The 12,335-nt window shown below is 44.6% G+C and overlaps 1 pseudogene; it reads left to right on the plus strand.

Annotated features, from left to right (window-relative positions):
- The first annotated feature begins 10,154 nt into the window (after nt 1-10,154).
- On the plus strand, nt 10,155-11,327 carry LOC149325601 (uncharacterized; annotated as a pseudogene).
- The last annotated feature ends 1,008 nt before the right edge of the window (nt 11,328-12,335 follow it).

Here is a 12,335-nt window from a genome sequence, read left to right on the forward strand (position 1 = left end):
CCCAGAAGGTGTCGTCACAAGTGTCACTGGGTCTCAGTGGTGCCATGCACGGCCACAAGTTGTACATGCTGTGCACCTAAAGCCTTATTATGCGTGTTAGTGGACACTGTTTGCATTTTCTATGATTGATTCTGCACTCTCAGTGTTTATTTTCGCCCACTTTTGTTTTAACTGTAAAGTATTGGTCGATGCTTCTTTAAGAAGCGGCTAATGACAAAAAGCTTTTTGATGTTTGTTCATTACTCAAAGCCATCAGCACGCAGCTTTATCACTCTGTTTGTGATGCAAGACGTGACCAGATTTATCTTGATTGAGCACACTCAGGAGGAGCTGATTCTACGCTGTTCCAGACTGTTGTGATTACTGTGCTCGCCGATCTCGAATGTTCATTGTCAGCTTTAAACAGAGTGCAGCTGAGAGCGGCAGGCATTCTGTTTGACGGCGACCGAGCACGCTTGTTGCTATGCTGTTGCCGAGTCATTCAGTCCTTTGAGGGCGCAAGCCAGCCCATATGAAAAGTTTCGTTTGAACACCCTTTTGCTCGCTGGACTGCCGTCACCACTACATGACAATATGTTAATGTATCGTTTTAATGAAACACACGTTACTGCAGCTTACATAACATTAAAAAGGTAGGACTGCGTGAAAGAGACAGGACAGGAGACACAGAAATGAACATGACACCATTGGTGCACGATGACCACATGTCCGTTTCTGTGTTTCCTGTCCTGCCATTTTTGTGCAATCCTACCTTTTTGCTGAAATGAACCATCTAGCCCTCCTGAACGTTCTAGGCCATAACATTATTGTGTAGGAGGGGGTTGTGACTCAGCAGAACCTAAGTCGCTCTGCAACGTTCAGCAAAGGTTCAGCCAAACGTTCGGGCTGTGAGCGAGCTTCACACCTAAAGATCGTCGTCGTCTTTCACCTTCACAGTTCGCCACAGTGAGCGAGCGCGGCTGCTAGACTACAATTGTGACATTATTGGCGCTACCTAGGCATGTGTCTACGCCAAACTATAGGCATGAAATCGTGAATCATATTTCAGAAGGGTATATGCTTGGGCTTGTTGGTTCATAAGTGCAAGGTGAAAAAACGTAGCGCAAAGAGACGAGGACACAGCGCCGTGTGTTGTCCATCTTTCTGTGTCCTCGTCTCTTTGCGCTACGTTTTTTCACCTTGCAGTGAATCATATGCTACAGAAATACAAGCAAGTGTGAATGGAAACAGCAAAAAATAGTTTGAGAACTTGCCTTTAAGCTTGGAAAGGGATATCTCGCTCAAGCGGCCAGCCATGCGCAAACACTTAATTGACACCAGGTGTGCAGTGGCATGCTTTCATTCCTGGTTTTGTTTTCAGCAGTGCATCGCTATTTTTCTGTTCACTTTGTGCAGGTACAGGGCAGTCTGTCACCAAAATGCCTGTTTAGATCGAGCAGAAATCTGCTCATGGCATAGTTGGACACAACTGAGGCAGCACTTCCACCACTGTGGGGGCCTCGAAACAATGGCATCACTGCCCTGGTACAACTCCTGTTCCTCAAGGGCGGCCAATGGCATTAACCATGGCTTTTACTTATTTTATTTACACATACTGCAGTCATAGAGACCAAGCAGGGGGGCAACATTCAAAAAGCAAAAATAATATCAAACACTACGCAAATCCAGCGTTCCGGCAACAAACAAAAATAAAACCAAACAGAGGGCAATGATATTGTTAAGTTTACACATACAATAAGATACTCTTTTCAAAAGCAGCGGCATCCTGAGCCGAAAAGACATTTGCTGGCAGTGAGTTCCATGTTGTGATTGTTCGGGGAAAAAATGAGTTTCTGAACATATTTGTGCGTGCAAAGTACGGGGTAAGGTTATGGTTGTGGCTATTGCGTGTAGAACAGGGGGATATATAGGGAGCCGCATTAATATTAAATTGGCTAGAGTAAAATGAGTACAGAAATTTAAGTCTTGCAAGTGCTCTCCTTCTTTCTAGAGTGGATATGTTCTTCGTAGACATCAGAACGGATGGCGAGATAGAGCTATGGTAAGCGCTAAAAATGAAATGGATGGCTTTTCTTTGGATCATTTCAAGTTTCTTTATATCCTTTTTTAAGTGCGGATCCCATACGACAGAAGCTGTTATGTTATGTTAGGTTTAATGGCACATAGGCAGCTAAGGCCATCATGCGCCAAACACAAGGTATAATAATTTCTGTGCGATTTAATAAAAATGTGAAAAGGTGATCAGTGGTGTAAAGGGCCTAAAAATTTACCTATCTACTAATAACAGAGAAAAAGAGATTTAAGAATTGCTAAAGGTAAAAGCTTTAAAAAGGTCAGGTAGCCTCAGCAGCCATCCTTGGCTGGGCGAGGATGTCGAGGAACCCGACCAATCAAATAAAAGCCTCAGCCCTTTCTTCACGAGTGAGGAAATGGCTGAGGGACATCATGTGAAGCTGTGGGTCATGATTTATATTTTGTTGAGAAAACCTGCTTCAGTTAAAAACTTAAAAACACAAGATATGTCCACAATTGCATTATCGCCCATGAGTAGCGCTGGGTGGAAAGGAATGGTTTGCGTGTAAAACAGAGAAAAGCACTTTTTCCTTAGTTTTTCGAGTTTAGAACATGAAAATAAAATGTGGTTAACTGTAAGTTCACCTCCACATGCACAAACTGGTTTATCTTGTTTCGTGAGCAGAAAGTTGTGTGTAAGGTGCGTGTGACCTATACGGAGACAGCAGATAATCACTTCTTTGAAACGTTCTTGGTGTACACATGACTTCCATTCTCCTAAAACAGGTTTTACCAAATGTAGTTTATTTCACTATTCCAAGCAGATTGCCATTTTTGCCTTCCTTTAAGATTTACTAAGTTTATGCAGTCTCGATGCGGCACATTTACATTTTTTATTTGCTTGTCACGTGCTTGGGCAGCGCATAAATCTGCTCTCTCATTGCCTTCTATTCCTACATGACTCGGGACCCAACATAGTTTTATGTTGTGTCCTTTAGCTGTGGATGTTACTATGTTGTGTATGATGTCACCGAGTAGAGGAGTGATAGCATTTCGAGAGTGGAGAGCTGTAAGCACACTTAAGGAGTCTGTATAAATGATACCGTTCTTGACGTTCTCGTTTACTATTTTTTCTATGGCAACATATACGGCGTAACATTCGGCAGTGAAAACAGATGCACACTGCGGAAGTCTTACTGTTTCCTCCCAATTCCCTCGTACTACCGCGCTTCCTACATAATTATCTGTTTTTGAACCATCAGTATAAAATTCTGAAAAGCTACTGTATTTTTCTTTCAGTGCAAGAAATTCTTGTATGATATGCTGTTGTGGAGTTTTCTTTTTACGGAACTGTGTAAGTGTGAAGTCGCAGATTACAGGAAAATTGTACCATGGAGGTAGTGGGTCTCGTCTTCGGGCAACGTCAGGGAGTGTGTCCTGCATATCGAGATTTTGGCACATCTCTTCAAAACACAAGAGCAGTGGCCTGGTAGCTTGAGGTTTGTTTGCAAATATTATTCTAGAAGGACATTTTGTTACAACCGGATAGGAGATGTGTTTTGGTAGTGACCGTACTTTAAGGACATATGCACACGTTAGAGTGGTTCTTCTAATTTCTAGTGAGGGTTCATTTGTTTCTACATAGAGGCTTACTATGGGGGATGTCCTGTATGCACCGCATGAGAGGCGCAAGCCTGAGTTATGTACTGAATCTAATTTTTTTAGGTAAGATGGTCTTGCTGAGCCGTACACAATGCACCCATAATCCAAGGATGAACGTACCAACGAGCGATATATGTGCAGAAGACATGTTCTATCAGACCCCCAATGTTTCCTTGAGAGTACTTTGAGTATGTTTAAAGATTGCGAGGCTTTCTTTTTTAGTGTGTTTATGTGCGGTAGGAATGTAAGTCTTTTGTCGAATGTTATGCCTAAAAATTTATGTTCTCCTTTTACTGGCAGTATAGTTCTGTTCAAATTTAGGGTAGGGTCATTCTGCAAGCCTCTTTTTAGTGAGAAAAGAATCGCTACTGTTTTCTGTGGGGAAAACTTAAAACCATTTCTATCTGCCCATATCACTAGTCTGTTTAATGTTAGTTGTATTTGCCTCTCACAGGTTGATAAGCTGGAGGATGTACATGCAATCTGAAGGTCATCGACATATACTGAATACATAATGGACTTTGGAATGAAGTTTGCTAGCGAATTCATTTTTATGACGAAGAGTGTAGTGCTTAGAATGCATCCTTGCGGTACTCCATTTTCTTGAATGAAGTTCCTCGAAAGTGTTGAACCCAGGCGTACCTGAAATGAACGGTCGGACAGAAAATCTTTCAGGCAGTTCAGCATCCTTCCACGGATACCTAAATCTGCTAGGTCGCGGAGAATGCCAAACCTCCAGGTAGTGTCGTAAGCTTTTTCCATATCAAAGAAGACTGCCAAACAGTGTTGTTTATGAATGAAAGCTTCTCGTACTGTGTTTTCAAGGCGGACAAGATGGTCAGTTGTTGAGTGTGCTTTTTTAAATCCACATTGGTGGACGTCCAGAAGTTCATGGGATTCGAGGATGAACATTAATCTAGTATTCAATACGCTTTCGAAACATTTTGCAAGACAACTTGTGAGTGCTATAGGCCTGTAACTATCAGGGGAGGTTGATGGTTTTCCATGTTTCAGGAGAGGGACAATTATTGCTTTTTTCCAGGTGTCCGGTATTTTTCCTGATACCCATATTTTATTAAAAAATCTTAAAAGTGCCTCTATGGCAGGTTCCGAGAGATGAGCTAGCATTTCATAATGTATTTCGTCTGGGCCGGGTGCAGTCATTTTACCGGCGGACAGTACTTTATGGATTTCCTGAAGAGTAATTGGGTTATTGTAAGGCTCCTTGGTACTGCTGTTAGTTGGGAGTCTTTGTTTTTCGGCTGTGTTCTTATACTTTAAGAATGACTGTGTATAATGCGAGGAACTGGAAATTGTAGAGAAATGTTCTCCTAGTATGTCTGCTTGTTCACCGATGCTTGTTTGGGTACCAGGGGGTGTCAGAAAAGGAATTGTGAATGGGGAGAAGCTGCCATTTAGTTTACGAACTTGCTCCCACATTTTTTTGGAAGTGATTGTACTATTTATGGATGATATATAATTCTGCCAGGAAGTTTTCTCAGCAGCGCGACGTACGTGACGTGATTTTGCTCTCGCCTTTTTAAATTTGATAAGGTTTTCTTGTGTTGGGTATCGTCGAAAAATTCCCCAGGCTTTATTTTGTTTCTTTTTAGCTTCTTTACATTCTTGTGTATACCAGAACTTGTGGTTTTGTCTTACCACTCCCGAGGACTGAGGAATCGCTAGGCGCGCAGCAGCTATGATACAGGTTGTGAAGATTTCATTCAGTTCGTCAACGCTAAGGCTATCGGAGTATATATTATCCAGGCTGGCCTTTTCTCGAAAGAGTGACCAGTCGGCTAAGTGTAGTTTCCAACGGCGAGGTTTACTTTGGACGATTAAAGGTGACGATGGTATGCTGATAATTACTGGCAAATGGTCACTTCCATAAGGGTTGTCCAGGACTTCCCATTTAAAAACTGTAAAAACTGATGGTGAACTAAAAGATAAATCTAAGGGGCTAGTTTTTCCAGTACTTGGAGAGCAATAGGTGTGCTTTCCTGTATTGAGTAGGCACACATTGTTGCACAGTATAAAATCTTCTAAAATGCGACCTCTAGTATCAGTTTGATCACTTCCCCAGAAGGAGGAGTGGGCATTAAAATCTCAGACTAAAAGATATGGCTCTGGTAGTTGTTTTAAAAGTTCTTCCATGTCCTCAAGTGTTACTGTTATATGTGGTTCAAGATAGATGGAACATATTGTGATCGTTTTAAAATGAAGAACGGTGACTGCAACAGCTTCATATTTAGTCTGAAGTTTGACTTCGCGAGCTGCAACACCACTCTGAACAACGATAGCAGCGCCTCCAGAGAGCCGACATGCTTGCTGTCGGTCGCAACGAAACACTTGATATTTTTTCAGAATGTTTTTGTGTTGCGGGCCTAAATTGGTCTCTTGTAAACAAAAAATGACTGGGGAAAGTGAAATTAAAAGATCTGTTACATCACTGTAGTTTTTTATAAGTCCTCTACAGTTCCATTGGATTAAAAAAGCCATTTTTGTTGTTTTTGTTGTTTTTTTTTTGGAAAGATTGAGCTGAAACCTAAGTTTCTGGCTTTTCGGGTCCCGTTATTCTGGCCCGTCCTTTGCGACGCTCGAGTGAGCTGTGCCGCCCGAGCGGGACGGACGTGCCAGGGGTGACATCCATCACCTCGGAGGAGGTGCTGGAAGCCCGCGAGGAAACCGTGCGTGTGCGGGTTTCAGGCCTCCCACGGCGGGGAGTAGCCTGGTTGTCCGCCGACTCAAGGGACGGCTGGACCTTTTTGGGAGACGACAGGGCAGCTTTCGCTGTCCCTGCCTGGGGCATTGATGGCGCTGCCTGTGTCCCGGTAAACGAGACTTGGGCAGGCGCCTGATTGCGGTGTGATGCACCGCCCCTGCGCACCACATCCGCGAAGTTTGTCCTAGCTGTGAAGGCGAATGGATTAGACTGTGAGAATCGTTTACGTGCTTCTTTGAATGAAATGTTTTCTTTTGTTTTCAATGTTATAATTTCCTTTTCCATCTTCCATGATGGGCAAGACCTAGAATACGCTGGGTGTTCGCCTTCGCAGTTTGTGCAGTGTGGTGATGCTTGACAGTTCTCGGATTTATGTTCTCTTGATGCACATTTTGCACATGTTTGATGGCCACGGCAACTCTGGGAGCCATGACCAAACCTCTGGCAATTAAAACACCGACGGGGGTTTGGAATGTAGGCGCGAACTCGGATTTTTTCATAGCCAACTTGAATAGATTCAGGGAGTGTGCTACAGGCAAAAGTGAGTACTAAGTGTTTGGTTGCTATTTCCTTGTCATCTTTTCTGATTTTTATTCGGTGCACATTTACAACATCTTGGTCACTAAGACCTTCCAACATTTCCTTTTCGGTGAGCAAAAGAAGATCATTTTCAGAAATTACACCTCTGACAGTGTTCAGGGATCGGTGTGCAGTGACAGAGACTGCAACCTCCCCAAAAGACACAATGTTTGGCAGTTTTTCATGTTGCGTGTTATCTTTGATTTCGAGCAATAGGTCACCACTTGCTAGTTTTGTTACCCTGTAGCCGGGGCCCAAGGCATCTGCAGACTCTTAGTAACTATGAATGGGGATATCTTTCTGGCTGGTTGCTCTGTTATTAGAAGAACTTTTTGTTGGGCTAGATGGTGCATGTTGTAAGAAAAAGAACAGTAGCGCAATCAAGACGAACACAAGAGAGAACCACACAGGACTAGCGCTAAACTTCATCTAACTTTATTCACTAACAGCGCAGCAAATATAAGGAAAAACCAGGATACGTGCCGACAGATACCAGTTTCCACACCACACTATCTACTGAACCGTTCAAGATACGCCATCTCCGATTTGTAGAGGTTCACTGACGTATCGCTAACACACGATACACCTCTCTTCCTGATATGATATGCTTCCAATAGTTCCCTCGCCCTTGTGTCTTTGCTTTTACCTAAAATCTTTATCTCATGAAACCGTGGTTGGCACTTTCTGCAGTACTTGCATCTTGCCTGTGGCAAATGTTCTGCCGCTCGAGGGCATTCAGAACACTCAGCGCAGTGCTGAGAAAGGTGTGCACCACTTACGTCTTTCACTGACCGGGCGTGTGGGCCAAACAGGGCAGTGCATTAATGAAAGGGCAGGTGAGCACGCCCGGTCAGTGAAAGACGTAAGTGGTGCACACCTTTCTCAGCACTGCGCTGAGTGTTCTGAATGCCCTCGAGCGGCAGAACATTTGCCACAGGCAAGATGCAAGTACTGCAGAAAGTGCCAACCACGGTTTCATGAGATAAAGATTTTAGGTAAAAGCAAAGACACAAGGGCGAGGGAACTATTGGAAGCATATCATATCAGGAAGAGAGGTGTATCGTGTGTTAGCGATACGTCAGTGAACCTCTACAAATCGGAGATGGCGTATCTTGAACGGTTCAGTAGATAGTGTGGTGTGGAAACTGGTATCTGTCGGCACGTATCCTGGTTTTTCCTTATATTTGCTGCGCTGTTAGTGAATAAAGTTAGATGAAGTTTAGCGCTAGTCCTGTGTGGTTCTCTCTTGTGTTCGTCTTGATTGCGCTACTGTTCTTTTTGCTCTGTTATTTCGCTATGAATAACATGATACTTTGGGAACGTTTCTTTTCTGGTGAGGAACTGAGCTGTTGCATCGGTCCGCCCTCTTTTGAGAGGGCGATCAGGTTTTGAAAGGGGGGGAGCCATAAAAAATTGATGTTTTTCGGTCATGGTGCCAGCCACCCACCATGGAGTCCAACAAGGGGACGCGACAGGAACTTGAAAGTCCTGCCTACGCCAGCTGTACACCTTAACTATAACCTAATATGACTCAACTCAGGGTAGTTGGTCACACACGGTTAACCCTCGCCGCCAGGAAAAAGAGGAAAAAACGAAGAGAGGAGGATACAGGAAAGTTGTAAGAAAGGGAATAGGAAAGTGAAAGATAGAGGGGAGGACAGGAAAAGGCGACTGCCGATTTCCTCCGGTTGGGTCAGGCCGGAGGTGCCGTCTGCAGGAAGCTGGGGCCAAAGTGGTGTGTTGCCTCCGCCGAGGGGCCTTAAGGGTCCAAACGCTCGGCATCGGCTCAACCACCAGGATCCCCTTTTCCCCGGACACGGCGATGCCACGCACGGCTAAGCGCGGATGCTCGGGTCCGTGGTGACGCATTGTTCACCATCATCCCCCTGCGGGGATGTCCCTGCGGATGCTCGGGTTAACCCCGTGGTGTCGCCACTCACCAACGTCTGCATGCTGCAGACGCCTCCCTGCGGGGAACGACAGAAGCATACTCAAGTTTCGGACAAATTAGTGTGTTGAAGGCAAGTTGTTTAAGTTCAGAGGGAGCGTGTTTTAATTTGTGTCTTAGAAGGCCAAGGTTTCGTGAAGCAGACGAGCAAATGTTATTAATGTGGCTGGACCATGAAAGGCGATTTGTAATGGTGACTCCAAGATATTTGTATTCGCTCACCTGTAGCAGTGGAAGATTGTTTATTGCGTAATTAAAACTGTATGGCGCTTTCTTGTTAGTAACCTGAAGAAGAACCGATTTGTCGCTATATATTTTCATGGACCAAAGGGTGCACCACTCTAGGACATTATTAAGATTTGACTGCAGGCATTCTTGGTCGGTAGTGCTGCTAATTTTCTTAAACAGAATGCAGTCATCTGCGAATAGTCTAATACTGACTTCGGACGTATTTACGGAGTTAACCAAATCATTGATATAAATAAGGAATAAAAGAGGCCCAAGTACACTGCCTTGAGGTACACCAGAGGTAACGGGTAAAATACCTGAATGAGATTTTTTAACATCGACGAACTGTTTTCTGTTGGAAAGATAGGTTTTAATCCATTCGACAAATGCTGTTGGAAGACCAAGATGCTGAAGTTTAAAGATGAGCTTATTGTGCATGACGCGATCAAACGCCTTGCTGAAATGTAAAAAAAATGACGTAAACCTGTCCAGCATCGTCAATCGATGAAGCCAATTCATGAACTGTAGTGACGAGCTGAGTAACCGTAGAGCTGAGTAACCATGTTGAAAGGGAGACAGGATGTTATTTTTTTCCAGAAATGACATAGGATATTTAGATATAAAATGCTCCATAAGCTTGCAGGTACCTGAAGTTAGCGATATGGGACGGTAATTGTTAACGTTCAAACGATCACCTTTCTTAAAAATTGGCTTAGTCATAAAAACTGGTTAACACCATCAGCTGGAAAAGGTGCATGGCCATTACCACGATATCAAGGGAGGAGGGCTGGGTAGTTTCCACCCATTTGTGCATTTGTGAACTGAGTAAAAATGGCGACTAAGTGCAAGGCCGAACCCAACTCCCACTTCTGTCGCTTCGAATTTACTTTTTTTTTTAAAAGCGTTTGCTTTCCTTACCGCGCCCCCCCCTCCATTCTGCAGTGCAGACCTTGGAAGCGCACCAAGATGCAGCATTTATATCTTTTGATGGAAACTCTGGCGGGCGAGGCTCAGTCGGCGCCAAGACACTGCGGGTCCGGTGCACACGAACACCCGTGGCGGTGGCTAAATGCATGGAGGTGTGGGTGTGATTTTTTTGCTGGTACAGATATAACGATAGTATTTTCCTGTTTTTTTTTCTCAATATCGTTATAAGTGGATTACACTGTACTGAAAACAGCAGCCACTAAACCTAACTCAACACACATGGGGCACGGCAGCGCTACCAGGATGCGGTTCACCGACAATCCGTTCTTGTTTCTTGTGCAGCTTTTCTTGGCCCTGCTAGATCATGCCGCCAATAGAAGCGTGCAGCGGACTTCAAGAATGACCCACGGATCCGACACTGCCGACCTACACCCACCAGACCAGCTACACGTGCCCACACGGGCAGACCACTACACGCATCTCGGACAAGTGGCAACACCACCAGACTGGGCTATACATTGCCATTCCACATGCGTGGCGGCCACTGGGCACGGCAGCGCTACCAGGATGCGGTTCACCGACAATCCGTTCTTGTTTCTTGTGCAGGTGAGAACACGCTATGGCGTTTGTATTCGCTCTAGCAACCCATTCTTGTTGGTGCTGCCGTGCCCGTGGCTGTTGTTTGAAGTTACTGTAAGCTTGCACAAACTGCTATTGTTGGGGAGTGATATCGAAGCCAATCGTGGACCGGACACAGCTCAGATACTTACCCAGCTTCAAGATATTGCCTCAGACATAAAAGAAATAAAGGAGAAGCGGCTGGCAATAAACTTGATGCGCTGGCGAGACTAGAAAAACAGGTCACTTCCTGCCAGGAGCAGGTCGCTCAGATGAGCGAAGTCAGAGAAAGGTTAGAGGAAAGAATAGACGACTTGGTCAACCGAAGCAGGAGATCTAATTTATTTGTATACGGCGGAGAGAAAAGAAGAGGCCAAGGAAACACTTAAAGAAAGGGTAAATAAAGATATTGTTCAGGATAAACTGTAGCTCGACGCAGTGGCCATCGAGCGTATCGACCGTTTGGGGAAGCCAGCTGAAAACAAAATTAGACCGGTTATTATGAAGCCATTAGACTACAGAGAGAATGAATCAATACTGAAACGAGAGCTTTGTCGCTGTTGCAGAAGCGCCCTTGAAGAAGTGGAAGCCCGGAACTGGCAAGGAGGCAATGACCCCTCCGCAGGATAAAGCAAGGCCTGAAGTGATGCCATACTTGCACAAAGTATCCCATGGCCTCAAAAAGCCCCTCGGAAGCTTGGCCAGTTGGCACAGGTGAAGACAAAAAACCTGGGTGTAAAAAGAGCCACGTGAACTGCTTTGCGGAATGCGCCACAGGTGTTGTGTACGAAATCCCCTTGACGCGTGGCAGGTCGTACATCGGGCAAACTGGGTGCTGCGTCGACGACCGGCTCAGGGAGCACGCATAAGGAATGGTGCCAGCCTTGTCGAGCACTGCACTACTCGCAAGGATTGTACACCAGTGTTTTTGGGAGTGAGGATTCTGAGCACAAGCAAATCAAAAACAACCCGTGAAACGATAGAGGCATATTACATTCAGAGAGCAGGGTCAGAATGTGTCAGCGATACTTCAGTTCTTCTGTATACTGCAGAAAAGATGTTCCTATCAAAGTTTTTGCGATAAAGATGTGAAACGAGTTTTTTTTCCTGTTTACCTTGCACGGTGTGCGCCTGCGCTGGTCTGAGTGTATTTAAGCTGTGTGTGCGTCCCTGAATAGGCAGTTTATTTATTTATTTATTTATTTCAAATACCCTCATGGCCCTGAGGGCATTATTGAGGGGAGTGGAACAAGCACAGATAACAAAAATGAATACGATCACGGGTTACAGGACTACATATTGTTCACTGCACTGAGTTATTACAAATTTCAACAATTCATGGAAGCCTAAACGAAGAAGGAAAAAAAAAAACGAGAAAAGAGAACAAAACCCAACAAAAACAAAACTACAAATCAAGAACACAGAGTTCATGTCGCACTACTAACCTAAGGGCACACATGTCATGAGCAAGAAAAGCAGGCACTCAACTTTTTCTTAAAATGCTCGAGATCGTCGGTGAGTGCCACATCTGCTGGCAAGTGATTCCACTCGGATGATGTAGTTGGAATGAAAGAATTTTGGCGAGCAGTAGTGTGACAAGGTGGAACGCCCACTTTGCGTGGATGGTCAATGCGCGAT

This window comes from Amblyomma mixtum, chromosome 10 (genome assembly GCF_055824585.1).
Source record: "Amblyomma mixtum isolate Tamu chromosome 10, ASM5582458v1, whole genome shotgun sequence".
Taxonomy (NCBI): Eukaryota; Metazoa; Arthropoda; class Arachnida; order Ixodida; family Ixodidae; genus Amblyomma; species Amblyomma mixtum.